The sequence below is a fragment of the Sapajus apella genome, unplaced genomic scaffold, assembly GCF_009761245.1.
Source record: "Sapajus apella isolate SASKATOON/1434 unplaced genomic scaffold, GSC_monkey_1.0 scaffold5, whole genome shotgun sequence".
Lineage (NCBI taxonomy): Eukaryota > Metazoa > Chordata > Mammalia > Primates > Cebidae > Sapajus > Sapajus apella.
Genome location: NW_022436945.1, coordinates 44615046 through 44638915, shown reverse-complemented (window position 1 = coordinate 44638915; position 23870 = coordinate 44615046). Strand labels below are relative to the sequence as shown.

General features: G+C 33.7%; 1 long non-coding RNA gene across 1 annotated transcript; it reads left to right on the top strand.

Annotated features, from left to right (window-relative positions):
- The first annotated feature begins 619 nt into the window (after positions 1-619).
- LOC116546198 lies at positions 620-15838 on the top strand. The gene is made up of 3 exons (XR_004266624.1): positions 620-736; positions 12473-12479; positions 15828-15838. It is a non-coding gene; the product is annotated as an uncharacterized LOC116546198 (long non-coding RNA).
- Positions 15839-23870: the final 8032 nt, after the last annotated feature.

The window sequence follows — 23870 nt, the reverse complement described above, 5'->3', positions numbered from 1 at the left end:
TTGTATTTCCACCAGAAACATATGAATTTTGCTCCAGCTGTCCCACATATTCACCAGCATGTTGTATTATCAGTGGTTTTATTTTAGCAATTCTAAAAGGTGTATAGTAGTGTCTTAATTTAATTTTATGTTGCACTTCCCTAATGAGCTATGATGCTGAGTATCTTTTCTTTTTTTGTGATTATTTTAGTTTAATATAAATTAAATTAAACATTTAATTTCTCAGTTGCACTAATCATGTTTCAGAGACTCAAAGGCCACATGTAGTTAGTGGCTATCTTATTGGACGGCACAGATTATCAAACATTTCCTTTATTGCTGAAACTTCTGCTAGACAATAGGATGCCTTAGCTAAAGTCATGAGTTCTTTCACCTCAGAATTCATGGCTAATCTTCAGTAGGAATAGAGGAATTTTATAAGGCTATAACATTTAGTCCGAAAGCATTCAAAGTCCAATTTTCTCATTCCATGTTACAGCTAAAATTTCTCTAGTTTTGATTTAACAATTACCTGACCATATTTGCTATCTCCCCAACTAAGCTGGAAGCCTTTTAAGAATGGGGCCACTTTCTATCCAATTTGCCAGTCTGTGTCTCTTGATTGGGGCATCTTGTCCATTTACATCCAGGGTCAATATTGATATGTGTGAATTTGTTACTGCCACTTAAAGCTAGTTGGCTGTTTTGCCCATTAGTTGATGCAGATTCCTCATTATGCTGATGCTCTTTATCTTTTGTCATGCTTCTAGACTGGTTGGCACTGGTTGCTCCCCTCCATGTGTAGTGCTTCCCTCAGGAGCTCTTGTATAGCATGCCTTGTGGTGATGAAATCTCTGAGTACTTGCTTGTTCACAAAGGATTTTATTTTTCCTTCACTTATGAAGCTTAGTTTAGCTGGATATAAAATTCTGGGTTGAAAGTTCTTTTCTTTAAGGAGGTTAATTTTATTTTTCACTTCCCTAATGAGCTACGATGCTGAGTATCTTTTGTGTGTGTGATTATTTTAATTTAATATAAATTAAATTAAACATTTAATTTCTCAGTTGCACCTCTTATACTGTGAATAAAATATTGCTATTGAAAAAAGTGATGATCAAGGTCCAAAAGAAAGTGTGTGTCATTTATTCTACTCACATCAGGAGAAATGATCTCTACCCTTGTACCTGTCGATTCATGAATTTATTCATTCAGTGGCTTTGTATCAGTATAGGAATATTTTAAACTCTTCTCTCGACATATTTAAAACCTGGGCTTAAATCCTTTTCTTGCACAGGCTGCCCTAATTTATTTGTCATCAGGCTTAACCTCACTGATAATTCAAATACACCTTTATTAGTTTGGATGACCCCCACAAATATGATACACTTCCATTGAAAATGTGTTCCAGCCCAGTTTAGTGGCTTTCACCTGTAATCTCAGCTACTAACAAGGCTGATATGGGAGGATTGATTGAGACCAGGTGTTTGAGACCACCCTGGGCAACATAGGAAGACTCTGTCTCTAAAAAGAATAATTAAAAAAACAAAAATAAATTATGTTCTATATTGAATACAGGTCCCAGTTTAAACACTTAGCAACATATCTCTATACAGTGTCTTTCTTGTCATTTTCTATAACATTTCTTACTATCTTGCCAAACTAGGAGCACAAAGCTATTTGTATTTAATGCTGTGGAGTCCTCAGCAGAAATAACATTCATCTCCCTCCCTTTGGGAAGATTTTCCACCAAGGGAATACTTTTTGGTTTCAATCAATAGAGTTTACTATCTAGTGATTTCTCAGAGGTGAAAAGTGGACCCATAGGAGTAGAAGACCTTGTTTCAATGCTTTGCTTTATTATATACAGTTACCTGTATAAGACTTAAAATATCAGTTTTTGTTGTTTGGTGTTTTCAAGATTCGTTTTTGAGCCTTAAGCATGGGTTTACACAACATATAACCAAATGCATTGTATTTTGGCAGGAAATAAACAGTTGATTTATGAGCATATGTGGCATAGAGTTTTATGAACAAATTAGTTTCTCACAATAAAATGTTACTTGAAAAATGTTTTGCGTATATAACCAAAGTGGCAAGTAGAGTCAGCCTATCCCTGATATGAATGTTTGGCTAAAATGTAAAATCAATGTCTTGCATCAAGCTATGATGTGTTGAAAGAATTCCTGAGTGTCTTACACTTGCATGTTGATCCCTGACTCTGAGCCTGTTCCTTCTGAGCTGGTTCTTCTCATGAACCCTCTCCTCTCCCAAACACTCTGTCCCTCTTCTTCTCTGCACATGTTTCAATATAAACTTAAGCTTTTTCTTTGCCTCTTTATCTTGAAACAAGTGTGTACACACACACATACATAACCATTATTTGTGAAAAATTTATTAATGGATTAGATTTTTAAAAGATTGTTTATACCATGGTAGATCAAGTAACATAAATAGGAATGTGAAATATCTGCTTCTAAAACAACACAAAATAATAAGCAATATTATTATTGCTTTCAATAAGCTAGCTTTCATTTGCCTTCTTGAGGATTTCAATACTTTTCCTCCTTCATCTTCTGTGCTAAAGAGAAATAAAGCAAATAACCAATAGGAAGGTCAACTCAGTTTCGTTATTCAGGGTAATTCGTGTATGTTTAAGTATAATTACACAGTTCACATTTGTGAGGCTATATAGGTAAAGGAAATCTATAGGGCATATGAATCTTGAATTCTGTTGGATATTGACAAAGTTCTCAGTAGAGCTGGCATGACAGGCTGCATTTCCAACAGGGTAAGTGCTGCTGCATCTTTGTCTCCCAATACTAATCTCATCTAAAATGCTTACCTATGTAAGAGATGTTGAATGATATTTTACCATGACATTGCCTATAAGGTAGAGAGTTTAGTATGTTTCCTGGTCATTCTTTTTTTCTGTTCCATAAATTTCCACTTTGCATCATTTGTAAATGTCATATTAAGTTAGCTTTGTTATTGGCTATGTAAATTTCAAAATTCAAAGAAAATAGGCTATGTTAATATTGGCAATATATTCTCATGGTGGAGGAGCTTACTTAAAGGATTCCTCAGCAATTTTTGGAAGAAACTCACAGACTTCTCCCAGAATATCAGATTAGTTATTTAATAATATATCTTTTTAAAATTGATTAGATACTTATAATTTTTTGTAGATTTTCATCTCACTTATGAATAAAGCTGAACTTGAAGAAATGGGTATATATTACAAAATGTACTCCCTGATAGCAACCCCAATAATATCCTCAGAACACTGAAAGTTCATTTCATTTTACATTAAGTACGCTTATGGGAGGAACTAGGCCTAGATGAAAAATGAAAAATTATATCCTGATATGGGTTACTTCTGCAGCTTTCCATAGATATCCTTGAGAATGTAGAATTGAACTCTGTCAAATTGATGCTGACCCATCCTATCCCCAACCCTGATTCCAAACATAATTAGTTGCTTGGTTTATGTACTTTGTAATCCATGATGAAAAGTAGATTTTTAAGGTATGGGGATTGTCTCTATATGCCATATCAGCGTAAAAGGTAAAACACTAAGTTCTAGAAGAAGGAGAAGCTTTGAAGAGTGTTCTACCTAGCCTGGTTTATCACTGTGAGAAACGAGAGTTTATATAAAGGGTATGAATGCTAGAAATTGGCGAGGGAAAGAAGAGTCCCAGTGTGGGAGACAGTCAAGCACTTGCTTAGGAGATTGAAGCCTGAAGGCCACCTCTTACCTCCTTAGGCTTCTGTAAAGAAGGGAGCTACTTCAGTTAGAAACTTCATCTTGCTTTATAGTACAATTGGAGTCCAGGATCAATTCATTATATCCCTCTTCCTCAAAGGCAAATGCCTTCCTCCTGCTTCTGAGTTTTTCCTTCTGGTGGTATGATATGAGGAATGATACTTCAAGAGGAGATTTTTATGCCCTTCGAGGCTAAACTTTAACTTTTTTGCCAGACAGTATCTCAGAGGGAATATCCCAACACATAAAATTAACTTCCTAAAGATATTAGTTAAACAGCAAATTTGTCCACACTATTCTAAAAGGAACATCACTCTTCTTATATAACAGCCTTGAAGCTTACTGTGTGTATCTTAAAGAATCAATTTCAAAATTAATCAATCAATGTATGTCATCGATATGACATTTTCAGAATTTAAAAGCATTTTAAGAGATTAATTCATACATCAATCAAATCCGTAACTATTCATGTAATATCTATTGTATACCTCAAAAATTGCTATGTGCTGGGGAAAAAACAGTGAATAATGTTAACGCTCATCTTTACCTTCAAATTATGGTCTTTTTAATGGGATGGTACAAAAAGAAACATACGAAAAGCCAATTAATAAGATTCCACTAAATGCTGATCTGTCCTAGGAATAGAAATGTACTTTAAAATAAATTTTAATTATCAGCTAGCTTACTTACATAAAACTTTGAAGAAATCTGGCATACATAGTAAGTACACATGAGATTTATTCAACAATATAAACATATGCCTGAGAAAAATGTAGATTTTTTACGTACTTATGTGATTTGTGGTTATAGAAATGTTTAGTGTCATCCTAAACTTCGCATTGTATGTTGAGTTTTGAGAGTTACTGTGTAGTATGTTACACTTGTAAAATACTTCCCTTTAAAGGAGCTTAAACATACTGGGAGATTCCTAGAGAGAGAGAAAGACCTAAAAAATTTAGAGAGTAAGGTGATGAAGCACTTATTTTTTAAAAACTGAATTCATTATATTTCAGATTTTTTTTTCTCAAAACAGAATGATTTGTCATTGAATTTGATACATTCTTCTCTCCTACCCTACCTTTTAAAAAGCCACTGTAAGACATTTTGTTTCTGTAGTTAGAGTGTAAGAGTAAATATGACAATAGCGTCAGTGATTGAATAGGTACTTAGTACTATGTTGTTATTTTACTGTTATAAATGTGCCAGTTTTTATAGACAATCAGTTGCCACTTGGCAAGGTCTACTATTTTACAAGTATTTTCTTAGCTATCATTCATTGTCTGTATTTTCGCATGTAGGTGGCAAAAATCTTATTCGTCACTTCACATTTAGCCTTGGGCCTTCTTTGCTCTAATTTTTGTTTATGTATACATTTTATCTTTAAAAGTAATGTTAAATGTTTTACCTCATCAATATTTTAATCATATTATTTGGTAGTTTCTTTAATAATTTTCTTGGCACTTTTGATTTCATACTTAGCAATAGACTTTATTGTGTAAATCATTACTTTCTATACATTTAATATTTTCTTGTGACTTAGGAACACAGTGAGAATATTTTTTCAAGTCAATAAAAAATGAGGGGAAAAACTATATAGAAGTCACTTCTAAAAGCTTCATATTGATAGGGTCAATTGGTATTATGTTCAGAATATGTAACTAATATCCATCACAGCATGTAACTCACTCTAGCTGAGCAACAGATACAAGTTAAATGAGTGAATGCATGCTTTATCTTAATTTCAGTGGTCAGAAATCTTTCGGTCATCAAACCTAGCACAGTACAGGTGATATAACATGTATATTTTTAGCCACATAATGCTTTCACATTGTGTAATAGATCTTCACTTTTGTAGTGATCCATTGATTGTTTTCAGAATTGTGAATACTGAAGTCAATTGAGGAGTTTTACTTCAATTGATCCCTTTTCCATAAACCAATCAGATAATCTTAGTTTTTAGTTTTCATTTGAGGAGAAGGGTAACAATAGAGATCATTTTAATATTTGAGTAGTTTTGAATATATTATTTATTTAATATGAAGAGATATAATTTTTTTGTCTTTAGAAGGATTTACAACCTGATTTGCAATTGAAAATAAATATGCAGCTACTTTTGTATAATAATCTGATAAAATGAAAAATACTGAAAAAATTATGTTCAGCTATCTATTGCTTATTTAAATTTCAGACAAATTTTTAAAGGTGATTAATTTTAAAACCATCTCATGTTCTAACATTTACATATTTTTATTTGTAACATTAGCTAGAATATAGTGGTTGGATTTTTACATTGCTTCTTTGTGTATTGAGCATAATAACCATCAGTGAGCTATAATCATTGAATAGCAAATTATTAATCTGCATTTTTAAAATAGTATAATTACATAAAATCTAGTAATGTTCCACTGGTTGATTGACTTAATTCAATACATAAAACTAATAGTGCTTCTCATTATCATTATGAATATCTAATTGTTTTTCTTCATCTTGGCATCTAAATGGCAGTGATGATCAGGAATGTAACCATGCTGAGTTTCCAAGCATTTTCAATTCTATGTTACTTAATGATTGAGCTGCTTACAATTCCTTATCTCTTGCATACTCTCTTAATCAAGATCCAATTTACTATTTCCATCAAATTTTCTGAGTTACGCCGTAATTCTGAATGTGGGCTTTAAAAAAAAACCCAAACTGTTCTCTAAGGTAGGTAGATTTATGGTTCTAAACAAGTTGTATGAATTCTCAATTATTACTAATATTCCTCTGCCTCTGATGCCACATCCGTGCAATAGAGAAAGACGTAAGTCCTACCTGATGAAATTGTTGTCAGGCTTATATGCACATTCAGTATGTAGTTCACAACCTGACTCATAACAAATATTCTTTAAAAATTATTATAAACAGTAAAGATACCGGACAACTTAAATTGAAATTCTGTTAGTTCACAATAAACTGCTAGATGTGTTTATAAAAAGACAGTTATATTATTAGTTATTAATTCAGTAAGTGAAAACGCAATGAAATTGTTGGATAGCTAGAGTCTCTAATCATCTGAATATCTGAATAAATGTTTGACAATGAAGACTTCGGCAGAATTTAATTATGAAATGAGCGAGAAAAAATGACCAAAGGAAATAGAAATGTCTACTTTTAACAATTAATTTCATCATAATAACAAAAAAAAAAACACATGTTTTTAGAAAATATTTCACACTGTTGTATTTGTTTTTGTCTTGTTTCTTTCCATGGTGCTATTCGTCTAGCTCCTGTTTAGTAGATACAATTGGTAATTCACATTAAAAGCTACCAAATATTCACAAGCAGAAAGAAATACACAGACAAGCTTATATGACTCCACTGTTTTTACTATTACCTAATGTTACTGGTTGAGAAAAAGCATCACAATAAATATTTTAAATAATTAAATTCAATAATCCAATTACAAATTTTTCAATTTTGAATAAAACTTGTCAAAGTAAACATGTTATACTCATTATAATTGTAAGTATGCATATCTACAAGTGAGTATATATATATATATAATAGCATGTATTTACATAAATATAACTAAAATTATTAAGGGTTTTGAATTTGTGTTATATAGCACAGATTCCTTTCAACTTTGAATTAGACATGATAGGTCTGACCATGTACTTTCTCTCTCCCAACCCCTCCTGGTTAAATACTATGCCCACTAAAGGTGCTACGTTCTTCTCAGCAGAGAAGAGACTTTTTATCACTGGTCTCCTCCTACTGATTCTAAGTGCAAACAATCTAAAAGCTCCCCTTAGGCTGAATTTGAGGATTAAAATGCCATATTAAAAAGTATATGATACGGTTTTATTGTTTGATTTATTATTATTTCTACTAGTGCTGAAAACCTATATTCTATCTAATTATTTTGATTTAAACTACAATGAATTACTACTGTCACTATTTAATATTGAATGCCACTTTGTTTTATAGTCTACATAATTTCTGAATGGAAATTCCCATATTCAAATGCTCACAATTCAACTCTTTTAATTTCAATGAACAGGAGATTTTAGAAAATTAGAAGAGCAGAGCCAGTTGTGGTGGCTCCTGCCTGTAATCCCAGCAGTTCGGAAGGCCAAGGCAGGCAGATCATCTTAAGTCAGGAGTTCAAAACTGTCCAACATGGCAAAACCCCATCTCTACTAAAAATACAAAAATTAGCCAGACGTGGTGGTGGGTCTCTGTGGTCTCAGATACTTGGAAGGCTGAGTCAGGAAAATCCCTTGAACCCAGGAGGCGAAGGTTGCAGTGAGCTGAGATTGTGCCACTGTACTCCAGCCTGGGCAACAGAGCTAGACTTCAACCCAAAAAAAGAAAAAAAAAAAAGAGTAAAATAAAATTAAAATAAAAATAAGAGAGAGGGATCAACTGAAGTGTTCTCCATGCCATTTTTCCATGTTAAAATAACTCTCCAACAACATGAAGATTTTATTTGTTTTTTTTTTTTAATCTTATGATTTCATGTGGGGAGCAGCACTGGTGTCAGTATCTCTGGGTCCTGAGGTTGCACTGCTCACTTGTTTTGGAGATAGACAAATAATGATGGTAAAGAAATACACAATGGCAAAGTCTACAGATAACCCTCTACAGGAAATGATAGGTCATAGTGTCTGAGAGTTATAGGTAATGCCCTCAGCTCTATGAATAAACTTTCCTGAGGTTGATGGGCTGATGGGGAAAGTGATTCTTTCCTGATGGTGGGTTTTATTTAGACCATTGATTAATGTCATTAATACTGGTAATAAATTCCTAGGTGTAACGAAAATACCACACTTTTGCTAAATAGATATGGAATTATATATTAACTATAATAAAGTTACGGGCTTCTGAACCAAAAATCAAAGGAAGGAAATACAAAAATATGTATATTCAAATATGTAAACTTATTTATCACTACGTAAGTGAAAACATAGGCCAACACACATATCAAAGTAAAAGTGATGTCTGTCATGCTTCTTTGAGAAATAAAATAATAAGAATTACTAAAAAATTTATTTCCTTAAGAAAGAAAATATTTACATAGAGGGACAAGAAGTTTCAGGTTTCTGTGGAAGAAGAATTTTCTAAAAATTTGACATTAACACAACCCTTCTGATAACTGTATGTCCCCCATATGTGACAAAATTAGACTTGTATTTCCAACTAAGCCTAAAGTAATTTAAGCTTCAGTTGTTCTGCTATATCAAAACTGTGTCTTCTGACCATTACAATGGTTAACATGGGTAGAATATTTTCTACCTACCACTTTATGTTAAATTTCCTAGCTCACTGTAACCACAGAAAAACACCTATTCTTTTACAGTGTCTTCTTTCTCTCTGTCACATACATAATCTCACTCTCTTTCTCTCTCCCTCCCTCCCATGGGCTCTTTCATGCTCTCTTTTCTCCTAAGGTAGTATATCGCCTTAATGTGCATAAATTTTACTCCAGGAGTTGTTAAATTACAGATTATGGGGCCCACCTGCAGAGTTTCTAATTCAGAAAGACTGCCTTGTGGCCTAAGAATTTTCATTTTTAACAAGCCCCTCAGGTGATTTTAATCCAGTTAGCCATGATGATATTTTAGGAAAATATTCTCCAGACTATTTTCTGGTACACACAGACTTAGCCCCAGCTCTCCTTCTAGTATTATTTCAGTCACCTCTAGTGCACTTGCTAATTTCTGGCGTCTAATTTGCTTAAGATATTCCCATATGCCATGCACTTTTCATGAATACTTTATCTTTTATTGCCTGCCTATTCCATTTTCCAGAGTGCCACCTTACCAAGGCAAATCCTTCCCTCTTGTCAAGCCCTCCTCCTGTTGTTACAGCTCTAATTCTCTCAGCCTTAGCCACCTACTTTCCCAAGATGCAAGACTCATCAGTAATGAACTTCCTCAATTTTCTGTTTACTTTGTCCTCTCCAAGTGGCTGTTTTTACTAGCTCTTAGCAGATTTTTTAAAACATAAGTTATAGAAAATAAAAACTGCATCTACATGTTTTCAAGGTTAGCCTTCTCACCCATTTTTTTAAAATCTTTTATTTGTGTGTTTTCCCAGGGATCTTTCTGAATCAGTTTCACATAGGTTTGCATTTAACAAATCATAGGTGAACCTATTTTGGGGCAGATCCAGAGATGAGTTCCCTTTTTTACAGTTTTAACGTTTTCTTACCTGTGACTCCCTTTAAAATCACACTCATAAATTCCTGACACAGTCTTAAATACTTTCTTTTCCACATCCTCACACCCTCTTTAATTCTTGGTATCATTTGATACTTTAGACAAATCTTCAGGAATCTGTACTCATAACATCTGAGAGTCTTAGATTGTTTAACATCATTGAGATTCCCAAAGTTCTTTTCCTAGCCTTCATATTTTCTTTTCAGGGATCCTCTTTCTTGTTAAACTGTAAAATAAATGCAATTACCTGTAACTCAAAAAAGTGATGCCCAGTAAATGAAATTCTGTAGATAATGTTCATTGCACAGATTCTGGTATACATAGTGCATTCATGGTGAATATTAACTCTCATTATTATTGCAGATATTATTAATAGTAATCATTCTTGGAATTATTTCTGAAGCTCCATTATCCTTCTAAAGTCCCAACTATAGATTTTCTGGGTTTTGCTCACCACACCTGAAAACGTATTTGTGGAGTCAAACTTACTAAAAATAGCTATGTATAAAATGTCCACATTTATGTGTTCATAAATTTTGAGACTTCTTTCCATTCCTTTACATGGCCTGTACCTTTTTCTTTTTTCCTTTTGTTTACTAAAGCCGTAATAAATCTATACCTAATAAATCTAATAAATTCAATTGGAAAAATACATTGTATTTACTAAAGCACTCTGGAATTTTTTTAAGTGAAAAGAAAATAGTTTGTTGTGAATTACTAACATAAAAGAGAATGAAGGTAGCTGGATATTTCACAAGAGTGTCATGTCCCTGACTTAATAGCACAGAAAGCCATTGTTGCTAGAATATGCCTTGTGTTCTCAGAGGGAATATCTATTTTAATACCATATGGGCCCCAATTTATAGAAATGTTCTAAAGGACATTTAGATAACAATTTTGTGGTTTTGAAATATTTTCCATCAATACAGTTTTAAATTCGGTTTGCTAATTTCTCATCATTTGAGAAATTAATTGGCTTGATATCTAACGCAATCGGAATGAGTAGTGCTACATTCTGGATATAAAAACATGCATATTTGAACTATTAAGGATTAATTCATTAAAGATATATTTGTGATGCAAGTTATGTACTCCGAACTGAGCTGCTCACTAGGAATCTATTGACAGACATGAATCCTTTTTCATGTAGCAAAATTTACAGTCTGTTGAAGAAGACATATCAATGACAGTACAGAGTAATCCGTTACATATAGATATTCTGAAAGCAAATAAAACTCAAGTTTACAGAGTCATAACAATATTCCCTAAGACATAATGTAAGGTGATTTCTAATACACAAGAGAAAAATAGCTGAGTGAACTATTATCTATGTAGTTAATACTCCTGTGGGCAACATTATGCTAGTGATGCTAAAACTCTTAACTATCAGAATAAAAACAACCAAACAAACCATGAATCAGTTCAAAGCTTTCAACCATACTAGTATCTCAAGAAATAATTAATGTACTTCAGACATCCAATTAATCACTCTAAAAATGTTTCTAGGGTATGAATTCAAACCCTAAACAAATTTAAAGAATCATTTGTGAAATATAATTAAAGAAACTCAAAGCTCATTTTGTAGTTGCGCTATCCCAATCCTAAGAATTATCATTCCTTCAAGAAGTTTTTGTTTTGGTTATTGGAAAATGGCAATAGAAGAGAAGTGCTGGCAATTGTAGTTACTGGGATGTCACCACTTCTAGTGGTGTCAGCTCTATCTCTCCCTCTCTCTCTATATATATATATCCTAATGTAATATATATGATAAAAATATACATATATATAATATAAATATAAAATAAAATTTGATATAATATATTCTAATATAATATATTCTAATCACTGTGTCTATTCAAATTTATGTATTATTATATATCTACTATTATTTTTCTGTCCATATATACAAATTGTGTATGTATGTATGTATTTAAGCTAAAAACAACCCCTACTGATAGCCCCAATGCTAATTCAATAGAATACAATTTATTCCAGTCTTCTCCTTTCTTCTCTGTAACTTCACTGTTCAACAGTGAGAAACTTGGCTTTAGCCGTTCACCATCCACCACGCATTTACTTGTTAGTTCAACCCCATTATACATGGAAAAGAGTTTCAGAGTTATTAACCCATGTCACTTTAAGAAATAGTTTTAGCAACCAGGATAGTGTTTATTTACAGCTTGTTTTGTCTTTAATTGTACAGTTTGCAGTGAAAATATAATTCAAAGGTACTTGAATCAGTTCCTGATTTTACGCATCTCATCAGTGAAGTTATTTGTAATAGAATCAGAAGCTTTTGTCTAAGTCTGTAAGTCTGCATTCTTTGCTGAGGTCTTTGAACAACCTCTGGTTGTGTGTGTGTGTGTGCGCATGTGTGTGTGTGTGAATGTGTGTGTGTGTGCTTGTAAGTTGTATACATTGAAGTTTCTGCCTTATAATATACAGTTCTACAGATTTTTCCATAGTAATAGAGTTAAAGGTTCACCACCTCAGAACCATTAGGGAATAGTTTCATTATCCCCAAAATTAGTGTGTATGTCCTCTTAGTCAGCTACACTTTACAATTCTCTCTGGTAACCATTGATTTTTTTCCTATATATATAATTTTACCCTTTTAGTAATGTCATATGAATTAATAACTGTAACATATAGCCCTTTGGGCCTTTCATCTTTCTTTTAGCAAAATAGATGTAATGTTTCTGTAATGAATCTAAAATGATTTCAGATAAAATCTTAGATTAATTTTGTTAAGATTCATTTTCCATTTTTTGTAATATATGGAAATGTACAATTGTTCCAGCACTATTTGTTGAATTTATTGAGAAAATACTCATTCTCTACTTGAAACAACTTTGCATTTTTGTGAATAATGAATTGACCATATTTGTATGTGTTTATTTTGGAGCTATCTATTCCATTTCATTGACCTATACCTATCATTTACCAGTACTATGCTGTGTTGTTTATTGCCGCTTTATGGTAATTCTTAAAATTAGGCAATATAATTTCTCTGATTTTATCCTTTTGTTTTCAGAATTGTACTAATTATTACAGTATTCTGACCATGTACATTTTAGTATTAATTTGACCATCTTTCCAAGATTTTCATTATGATTGCATTTAATATGTAGATAAATTTGGAAAAAATTGGCTTTTTTTTTTTTTTTTTTCACAGATGGAGTCTCGCTCTGTCACCCAGGCTCCAGGCTGGAATGCAGTGGTGCCATCTTGGCTCACTGCAACCTCTGACTCCCAGGTTCAAGCAATTCTCCTGCCTCAGCCTCCTGAGTAGCTGAGATTACAGGCGCCTGCCACCACATGTGACTAATTTTTGTATTTTTAGTAGAGATGAGTTTTCACCATGTTGGCCAGGCTGGTCTCAAACTCCTGACCTCAGGTGATCTTCCTGCCTCAGCCTCCCAAAGTGCTGGGATTACAGGTGTGAGCCACTGTGCCTGGCCAGAATTGGCATTTAAAAAATATGGAGTCTTCCAATCCATGTACAAGTTTAAATTTATTTCAATAATCTGATATCATTCATTAGTGTTTTGTCATTTACAGCATACAGATTGTGTGCTTTTTGTTAGATCTATAATTTCAGTTTTGAATTTTAAATGAAAATAATTTTTAAATTTATTTTTTATTCATTTAGTGCTAATACCTTTTTAATTTCAATTTTAGTTGTTCATTACTGGCATATAAGAATACAATTGATTAAAGGATCAACTGACTTTGTACTTTGACTTTTACATACATGCTTTCTATTACGTAGAAAGCATATATATTTTGGCTCACCAAATGCTGATACAATCTTATGATCTTTTCGTACACAAAAAAGATTATAAATTTTTATTTTTCATAACAAGATTTTAAGAGATGAAAATAGTGAAGTTTGTCCAACTGTATTCATTTTATTGACACATTAATAGAATTGACACATTAATATTAATTGTTTATTCAAAAAGTGGAGGGCATAGACATAGTGGTATCAGAAGACAGTCATATAATAATTCTGAAAATAGTAAAAGCACAGTATAACTAATAGCACAGTAAAACTTTAGTTAAAGTATTACATAACTTTTCTAACATAGTTATCCATATACGCAAATATAAATGAAAGTAAAAATAGTAAATTTGAGCCACAAAATGTATCACACAGAATATTTTAATGATTAAATGCTATTTTGTAGCAGCTGAAATTCTATTAAGTAAAAAAATTGTGTTAAAAAATTCAATTGAATCAGAAAACTGTATCTCGATGCTCAAAACAGTAAGTTTCAGAAGATTTTAATATTAAAGAAACTATATTTTCTAATAGATATGATGTGATATGAACATATAATTGGTATCTAGTGGCATTTATACAAGTAATTATTCATGATCATGGATTTATTCAAAGCTATTTAGTTGACTATCAGTGTTCTAAATGCTAATGTAAATTTTTTTTTTAAGTTTGTAATATTGGAATAGCAATGGTATTTGTTTTCAGGGGCACAAACTAGCTAAATGAACATAAATGCATCACTCAAATTTCAAAAATAAATTTTCTTATATGTAAAATGGAACAACTTGATCATGTCTTATGTTTCTAAAAGAGTTACTGTGAAGGTGAGAAATGTATTAAGAGTAGCTATAAATATAAAAATACATATTTAATTCAAGAATTATATGGTAAGATACAATTTTGCAGCATTAACTAATGTGGATCTATGTATTGTCTTGTCTGTGTTATCTTTTACTTCTCCCTTTATATATTGTGCTGTCTTCCAACATTCCAACTACAGCTTGGGCTACATTCTGCAGAGAGGTTAGGGCATAACTCAAAATAAACCCAGAGGCAAGCAAACAAAAAAAAAATCAAGCTGTACTGTGGCTTTCTAGCTTCCAAAGTCAAGGGCCTCCATTAAATAGCAGTTTTGATAGAACACTTGCCTAACCTCGTCTTGTTGATTTTCTTTTTCTTTCCTGTGAGTTGAGAAAGGAATAAAATTGGAAATAAACCTGAAGACTTTAGTTCTGAAATGAGCCTCAGAACAATCCTAACACCCTAGTCTTCTCAGAACAAAAATGTGAAGGTGGTATTGATAAAACCATGGATAAGTTTGGGTACTGAGAAATTGAACAAACCTGTGCCTTATTTCTCAGATGGGACTTGACAAGGAAGATAATTTCCTATCTCCCTCCAATCAATGCGGTGTATTATCAGCAGATTAGATTTGGCTGTAAATTGTATTTGAAGCATCCCATTAAGTATTTTCTGCGTCCCCTAACTCTAGAAAATAGCTAAATTCTTCTCCTTTTTAAAGAAATATTTACACAATTATTAAGAAGTAAAGGAGAACCCAAAGATAGAATGAACGGTATGAATAATTTTTAACAAACGCCCACTTAGACAGACATCAACCAATGATGGATGACTCCTTGTTTTGTATGGTTAAAATGAGGAGATAATAAAATTTGTAAAATCCTATCTTATTTGTGATTGGATTTCAAAAAAAGTCACAGTTATTTCCCATAAAAAGAGTTTTGGTTTTTTTGTTTGTTTGTTTGTTTGTTTTTTAAACAATGCTCAACATGCTCTAAGAGATGGAGAATAATCAGAACAAATCTCACAGGGAATATATATTAGCCAAATAGTACATGAGCTCTAATTTTCTTTAGAGTCAAATTATCAAGGTCTAGTTGTTCAAGTTTCAATTTTTCTTAGAGGCAAATAATTAAAGCCTGTTTGCTCAATTAGGATGGAGGCAGACCCCTGTGGATATAAAGTCTGATAGATCTGAGAAGTATCTTTCTATGAAAGGTCTTGGAAGACACGGTTTGATGAACAAAATCGACATCTTCAAGGATACACAAGGTTCCTTGAGACTAATGAATGGTGCCAGGTTTGGCAAGCAAGTCTTCAGCAAATAGCTCAAAGGCTGGCAGTATGTAGCCTTAATACAGCCTACGAGCTCAATATGTCTGTCAAATCTTGGGCTTGTATGTGTTTTGGTGTTCAGTAGCTCAGGCCAATAACAAACACATGTGTTCTGTCAAGGTGTGACATATATTCTCGTGAAAAGAGGGATCACAATCCATAGTTTTATCATGGCAAAATTTGTGTTCCTCATGTAGCAAATTATGTAAGTGTTTGGAATCATTTAAAAGTTATGCTACACTCCTGGCTTTAATTTCATAACACCTGAAATTTAGATGCCAATCTAAAATAAGAAAAAAAGAGGGAAGGAAATTCTGAATTGACTAAGATATTGTGAAATCAACAAAGATGGTATTTTCTGCCATCAAGTTGATTAGACACTTTAGATAGAAATTTAATGATTTTGTAGAATAATAATCTTTCTTTATATTTGATACTCATCAATATGGATATAAACATCTCCATACAAATAATAACAAAGATGCAATTAACACTAAAAAAAATTATAGTTCCAAAGAATGTGAAAATGATAATTTATAAAATTGTCACATTTATAATATCTTAAAATAATAGAAAATATATATAAATGTGGATAAGTAAATAGGTCAGTATTCAGATAGATATATAAAAATACAAATAAATGTGAGTTTTATTTTAAATGTCAAGTAATTTTGATGCAAGATGGTTATATTTATTTATTTAGACAGAATCTTGCTCTGTCACCCAGCTGGAGTGCAGTAGTGTGATCTCAGATCACTGCAACCTCCGTCTCCAAGCTTCAAGTGACTTCTTGCCTCTGTCTCCCTAGCAGCTGGGACTACAGGTACACGCCACCATGCCATGCTAATTTTTTGTATGTTTAGTAGAATTGGGGTTTCACCATGTTGGCCAGGCTGGTCTTGAACTCCTGATCTCTGGTGATCCACCTACCTCAGCTTCTCAAAGTGCTGGGACTACAGGCATGAGCCACGATGCCTGGCAGGATGCAAGATGATTATATTCTTACCAAAATTTGAATATTTGCCATAATGTATAATTACTAATATTTCATAGTGTTAGAAAAACAGGTTTGTATTTTACCATCATTTAAATGATGGTAATATTTACTTAATAAGCCTACTGAAAGTTCTCATATATTTTCAAAATCGATCTCACATTTAAATGTCAACATAAACTGAATAACACCTTGACTTTGAAAGCTTTTAAGTGTCTGAATATCACTAGGTTTTTGAAGCAATTGTTGTACTGATATTTACTGCACACATGATACTGTGTCCCTATACTGTGCGCATGATAATTGTAGAGAATTACTCACAAAGCCTATGCATGTAGTTTTGACTTAAATATATTCATTTGACTCAAATATTTAAATTTGTTTGATGTCAGTTGAAGCAGAGATTACCTGCATTAAGATGGAAGTGAATTCACTCTAATAGGGAAAGTCGAGGGTCTTTACAATTTGTATTCATAATTAGTAACTTAAAAGAAGACTAGTAATTTCTATCGTCCTTATTTACCTCACTGAGGATACTAAAGTCAAAATCACACCTTCTATCCTCTTACACCAGTGGAGTATTCCAAGCTTGTGACTCATGGAAGAGTCCCAGGAGAGTAAATAATATTAACTTTAATAAATCTAGCTAGACAGGTAGATAGGCAGATGATGTCATTATATTGATTATTATATTGTTGTTATATCAATATAAAGCTAATATATTTATGCCAGAGGTAGTACTTTTTGATTTATTTTTTAATCTTTTTAAAAATCTCATCTCTGAAATAATTCAATGACTTCAATATGTTTTGCAACTTTAATGTTCAATAATTTGCTTAGTATTATTTGATGAAGGAGTTTGAGAAAAATCAGTTTTGTCAGTGGGAATTAAAATCTTCATTTAAGGAGGTGATATTTTTCACAAAAATGATATCTGCTTGAGATAATGAAAAAGCAACAATCCTAGAACTGGCTATAACTGGATTTAACTTCCAGCACTCACAACACTTTTCAGCTATGATAATTCAGGCAGCCTACTCCATAAACGTGAGGGTTCTCATACATAAATTTATATCAGATGTTAATTGTGGGAAATTACAAGGAATGCATAAAAATATTTAGCCCAATAAATCATTCATGATAGGTAGTCAGTAAGTGTCAACTATTATCATAGGGTCAGAGCATAGAGATTAAATATGTCAAACAGTGTCTCAGTCTGGGCTTTCAACAAATAGATATTGAGCAAATTGAGCAGATCTATCAATACCTGTATTAACAGCCAATACTATTTTAGGGGTCTTTAAAAATATACAGTAAATTTATAAGACGCAAGACTTAATCTGCAGTATACATAACAGCATGTGAATTATGTTGTTAGGGATCTCCCCTTCTCCCTCAAAGGTAAGGTTGGGAGAATTTAATAGCTCTATTAAGTGTTTTGAGCTCCTTGGAGAAATGAGGCCGCAGAAATACAAAAGGTTATTTTCACATGCATCACTGAAATATCATAGGTACCCATTAAATAGTATTTTGGTTAGCCTTCTATCACTGTAGGATGATGGTGGAATTGATTTTTCTACATGAATGTATGCCTGGTGCAACATGGGCTACAAGGTAAAAAAGTTAAACTTCAAAGCCAAAGAAGGTTTTTCCCGAGTAATGAAGAGCTTTTGAATGCTCACATACCCTAGAGTAATGAACAGCTTTGATCAGGCTCTGAATCACATGTCCAAACAATCAGGTTCTAATAATTGCTGCTTCCTTTTATGTAATGGCCAGATTGAACACTTCAAAGACATATCTACCTTGACGGATAAATTCATTGACTGAAAATTGCTGGGAGCTTTACAAAGGTTATTGAAAGAGCGCCAGCTAATCAAGTGACCACTTAGAGCAATATTCCCTTGCAACATACATAAGTTTAAATTTCTCTTAACCCATTAGCAATGTATTGGTAGTTGGTTTTTCAATTTGTATGTACTTTGCTATGATATAAAAAGTGACACTTTCATTATGAAAACTTCTTAAACCAGCCACTGGTAAATAATAGTAACTATGTTTAAAATTATTTGGATAGTTGTTGGGAAAAACACACAATTGTTCTTTATATTTATACATTTTATAAACTATATAAAATTGTATATTAAAATATACAAAATTATCTAGGCATGGTGTCACATGCCTGTAATCCCAGTTACTCAGGAGGGTGAGGCAGAAGAATCACTTGAACCCAGGAGGAGGAGGTTGTGGTGAGCCTGGATTGTGCCATTGTACTCCAGCCTGGGTAAGCAGAGCAAAACTGGGTCTAATATATACATATATATATATGACATATACATATCATATATTGCACTGTGCACCTGGAAAAGCTGCAGACACTCAACACCAGGTATATATATACCGTCTTTATATGAAGGTATGTCTATGCATACCTTGAATAAAGTGATATCTCTCTACTTTGGAAAACCTCAAAAGAAATTCTGTTTTGGCTTTATAAATCTACAGTTTTACATACTACCATTTTTACTTTACTCAGTGTTGGTTTATATATTTAGTCTGATTTTATGCTGCTGATAAAGATATATCTGAGTCTGGGCAATTTATAAAAGAAAAAGCTTTAATGGACTCACAGTTCTACATGGCTAGGGGGAACTCAAAATCATGGCAGAAGGTGAAAGGCACATTTCACATGGTGGAAGACAAGAGAAGAGAACTTGTGCAGGGCAACTCTGCTTTATAAAACTATCAGACCTTATGAGATTTATTCACTATCATGAAAATAGCATGGGAAATTTTCACTCCCATGATTCAATTATGTTCCACTGGATCCTTCCCACAACATGTGGGAATTATGAGAAGTGCAATTCAAAATAAGATTTGGGTGGGGACAAAGCCAACACGTATCATTTTGCCATGGCCCCTCCCAAGTCTCGTATCCTCACATTTCAAAATCAATCTTGTCTTCCCAACAGTCCCCCAAAGTCTTAACTCATTCAGCATTAACTCAAAAGTCCACAGTCTAAAGTCTCATCTTAGACAAAGCAAGTCTTCTGCCTATGAGTCTGTAAAATGAAAAGCAAGTAAGTTACTTCCTAGATACAGTAAGACTACAGGCATTGGGTAAATACAGCCATCCAAATGCAAGAAATTGGCCTAAATGAAAGGGGCTACAGGTCCAATGCAAGTCCAAAATCCAACAGGGTAGTCAAATCTTAGAGCTCCAAAATGATCTCCTTTGTTTCCATGTCTCACATCCACATAATGCTGATGCAATGGGTGGATTCCCATGGTCTCGGGCAGGTCTACCCATGTGGCTTTGCAGAGTAGAAGCCTCCCTTATGCGACTTTCATGGGCTGCTGTTGAGTGTCTGTGCCTTTTCCAGGTGCACAGTGCAAGCTGTCAGTGGATCTACCATTCTGGGGTCTGCAGGATAGTGGCCCTCTTCTTATAGCTCCACTAGGCAGTGCCCCAATGGGAACTATTTTGTGGGTGCCCACCTCACATTTCCCTTCCACACTGCCCTAGCAGAGATTATCCATGAGTGCCTCACCGCTGTGGCAAACTTCTGCCTGGATATCCAGTGTTTCCATACATCTTCTGAAATCTAGGCAGAAGTTCCTAAACCTTAATTCTTGACTTCTGTGCACCTGCAAGTTCAATACAACTTAGAAGCTTCCAAAATTTGTGTCTTGCACTCTGAATTCATGACCCAAGTGTACATGGGCCTGGAGAGGCTGGGGTGCAGGGTACCAAGTCCCTAGACTGCCTGCAGCAGAGGAACCCTGGGCCCGGCCCACAAAACCATTTTTTCCTCCTAGGTCTCCATGCCTGTAATGGGAGGGGCTGCCATGAAGACCTCTTACATGTCCTGGAGGCATTTTTCCCATTGTTTTGTTGACTGACATTCAGCCCTCATTACTTACAAAAATTTCTGCAGCCAGCTTGATTTGTCAGAAAATGGGATTTCATTTCTATCAAATTATCAGGCTGTAAATTTTCTGAACTTTTATGTTCTGTATCCTTTAAAAACTGAATGCCTTTAACAGCACCCATGTCACATCCTGAATGCATTCCTGCTTAGAAATTTCTTTTATCAGATATCCTAAATAATCTCTCTCATGTTCAAAGTTTCACAGATCTTTAGAGCAGGGCAAAATGCTGTCAGTAACTTTGCTACAGCATAGCAAGAGTCAACTATGCCACTTCCCAACAAGTTTCTCATCTCCATCGGAGACCGCCTTAGCAAGAATTTTATTGCCTATGTCATTATCAGCATTTTTGTCAAAGCCATTCAACAAGTCTCTAGGAGGTTCCAACCTTTTCCACATTTTCCTTTTTCTGAACCCTCCTAACTGTTCCAACCTCTGCCTGTTACCCAGTTCCAAAGTCACTATGATATTTTCAGGTACCCTTAGAGTAGTGATCCATTCTACTGGTACCAATTTACTGTATTAGTCTGTTCTCACACTGCTAATAAAGACACCCAAGACCAGGTAATTTATGAAAGAAAGAGGTTTAATGGACTCGCAGTTCGACATTGCTGGAAAGGCCTCACAATCATAGTGGAAGGTGAATGAGGAGCAAAGTCACATCTGACATGGCAGCAGGCAAGAGAAATGAGATTTGGATGGGGACAGAGCCAAACCATATAAGTTTATATGTAGTTCCAAAAGGGATATTAAAAGATGTTCATTCACTAATATTTATTCATTCATTTATTCAACAGATTTTTATAAGAGTATCTTCTAAATGTCTCCCAATAATAGAAAAGATGATGAACAGGGCTGTCTTCAGTTTATCAGAAAGTTATATTACATTGGAAAAGACACATCAAGAACTGAAATCCCAATATTGTGTGAAAATGAATTTCTGGGCAATATAATTCACCATTCTGTATATATAAATAAGAAAAGCTTTTAACCAGAGGCCAAGGTAGATAAAGACTTCCCAGAAGGGACAATTTCTAGGTTAGGAACTGAAAAAAGAGTAATAGCCAAGCACAGAGGGTATAAAGAAGCAAAGACCCTTTCAAACATTGGGAATAGCAAAGGCAAAGGCCAAGCACATACTGATAACAAAGTTCAATATAGATGTGATGTCCACTGACCTTTGGAAAATTAAATAATTCATGGGAAAGCACATTGAAAGGTGAAATATACTATACAGGCGTAAGGTATTATTATCTCTAATAAATTCTTTCTGGTGGGAAAAAGTGAAAAAATACAGGATTAAAAGTCTATTTAATTTCAAACACATTATTTTTTTTTCCTGAGGCCATAGGCAAAGCATGTAGTTAAGTTTAAATGCTTTTATTTCTTCTAAATTCCCCCTTTTATTTTGCACTGTGATATTACAGTACTGTTCTAGAAATTTTTTTTGAAAGATTGCATATAACTACTTTTCCCCATAGGGATTTTCTGAAATTTAGTTACATTTGTATCTAGCCCAATTATCTAGTACGAAGAAATGTTATGAGTGCTATACACATTTATTCAGGGCAAAGTTGTCATAACTGCATAAGTAACAATCAGAAACTCATACATGATGAAATATTTCACGGATACATAATTTACAAAAAGATCAGAGAGGAGAGTGAGGGAATTGACTATCTCATGAGAAGAAAGTCAGTCTATCATAGATTTCCAGAACCACTTTGGGGAAAGTATCTTCTTTCTAATAATGAAAACCGCTGGGTGGATACAGAGCAGAGTTTCTGAATGCTCATCCTTTGACAGGCTGTGCAAAAATTCCATTTGGCTCAAAAGTATAAGACCTGTCCCTTGGAGATGGTGATTCTGTTTCTGCAGGAATTTGTAGCTGTTTTTGTCTTTGCTTTTTTTTAAATTTCAATAGGTTTTGGGGTACAGGTGGGTTTTGGTTAAAAAATATGTAGTGGTGATTTTTGAAATTTTAGTGCAATTATTCGCTAAATCTGCTGTATTTAGAACTCTTTTAAATATAAAATATAAATGGCTTTTGACAGCATGCACTCTGAGCTTCCACCTCTGTGGTTGCCAATTGGTGAAAATGAACCCACCCTGCTCTTCTGGCAATGAAGTTTCTAGGTTCAAATGATAATTCCTTCTAAAGAATATAGAAACTACAAAGCCATGATGTGAGGTCTGGACTAGATATAAGAGCACACAATATGGGAGGCCAAGGCAGGTGGATCACCTTAGGTCAGGAGTTCGAGACATGGCCAACTCTGTCTCTACTAAAAATGGTGAAACTCAGTTCTCTACTAAAAATAAAATAATAAAAATAATACTAATTTTCTAGGCATCGTGGCAGGCTCCTGTAATCCCAGCTACTTGGGAGGCTGAGGCAGAAGAATCACTTGAACCTAAGAGGTGGAGGTTGCAGTAAGCCAAGATCGCACCATTGCACTTCAGGCTGGGCAACAAGATTGAAATTCCATTTCAAATTTTAAAAAATGTATATATATATAGTAGTAAGTTCAGGGGAATACTCTGTCACTTTCAGAGAGAAGAAACTTCAGTTGTTTCTCTTGCTGACGCTAAGGGCTTAGGAATATACACACTGTATATATTTATTGTTTGACATTTAAGTAGAGGCCTCAGTTTGCAAGTGGTTCTGTCATAATGGGGTAGTATCATCTTCTGAAACGTACAAAGACCTTTGAGGAGAAATATGCTATTTAGCAAATGAATACAGTTTAGTATATCTTTAAAATGCTACACTTTGAAACTATGAGAGAAGAATGACAGACATTATAAAGCCAGCAATTACAATTTTAGGAAATATTTGTCAAATCTTACTGTCTATTATCAAACAAAAAAGCAACAATCAAATAATGGAGATATCCTAACAATTAATTACATGGCCTTTTACCATTGAGTTATAAACAATTTAAGTGCTGGAATGCTAACACATCTTCTTAAAGTTTAATAGGTATAAGGGTACCAGTGACTATTTTTATCGTTTCAATGCATGTGGTCATGTAGTGGAATCAGGGTTTTAATTCAGTATGATTCAAATAATATGCATGACCT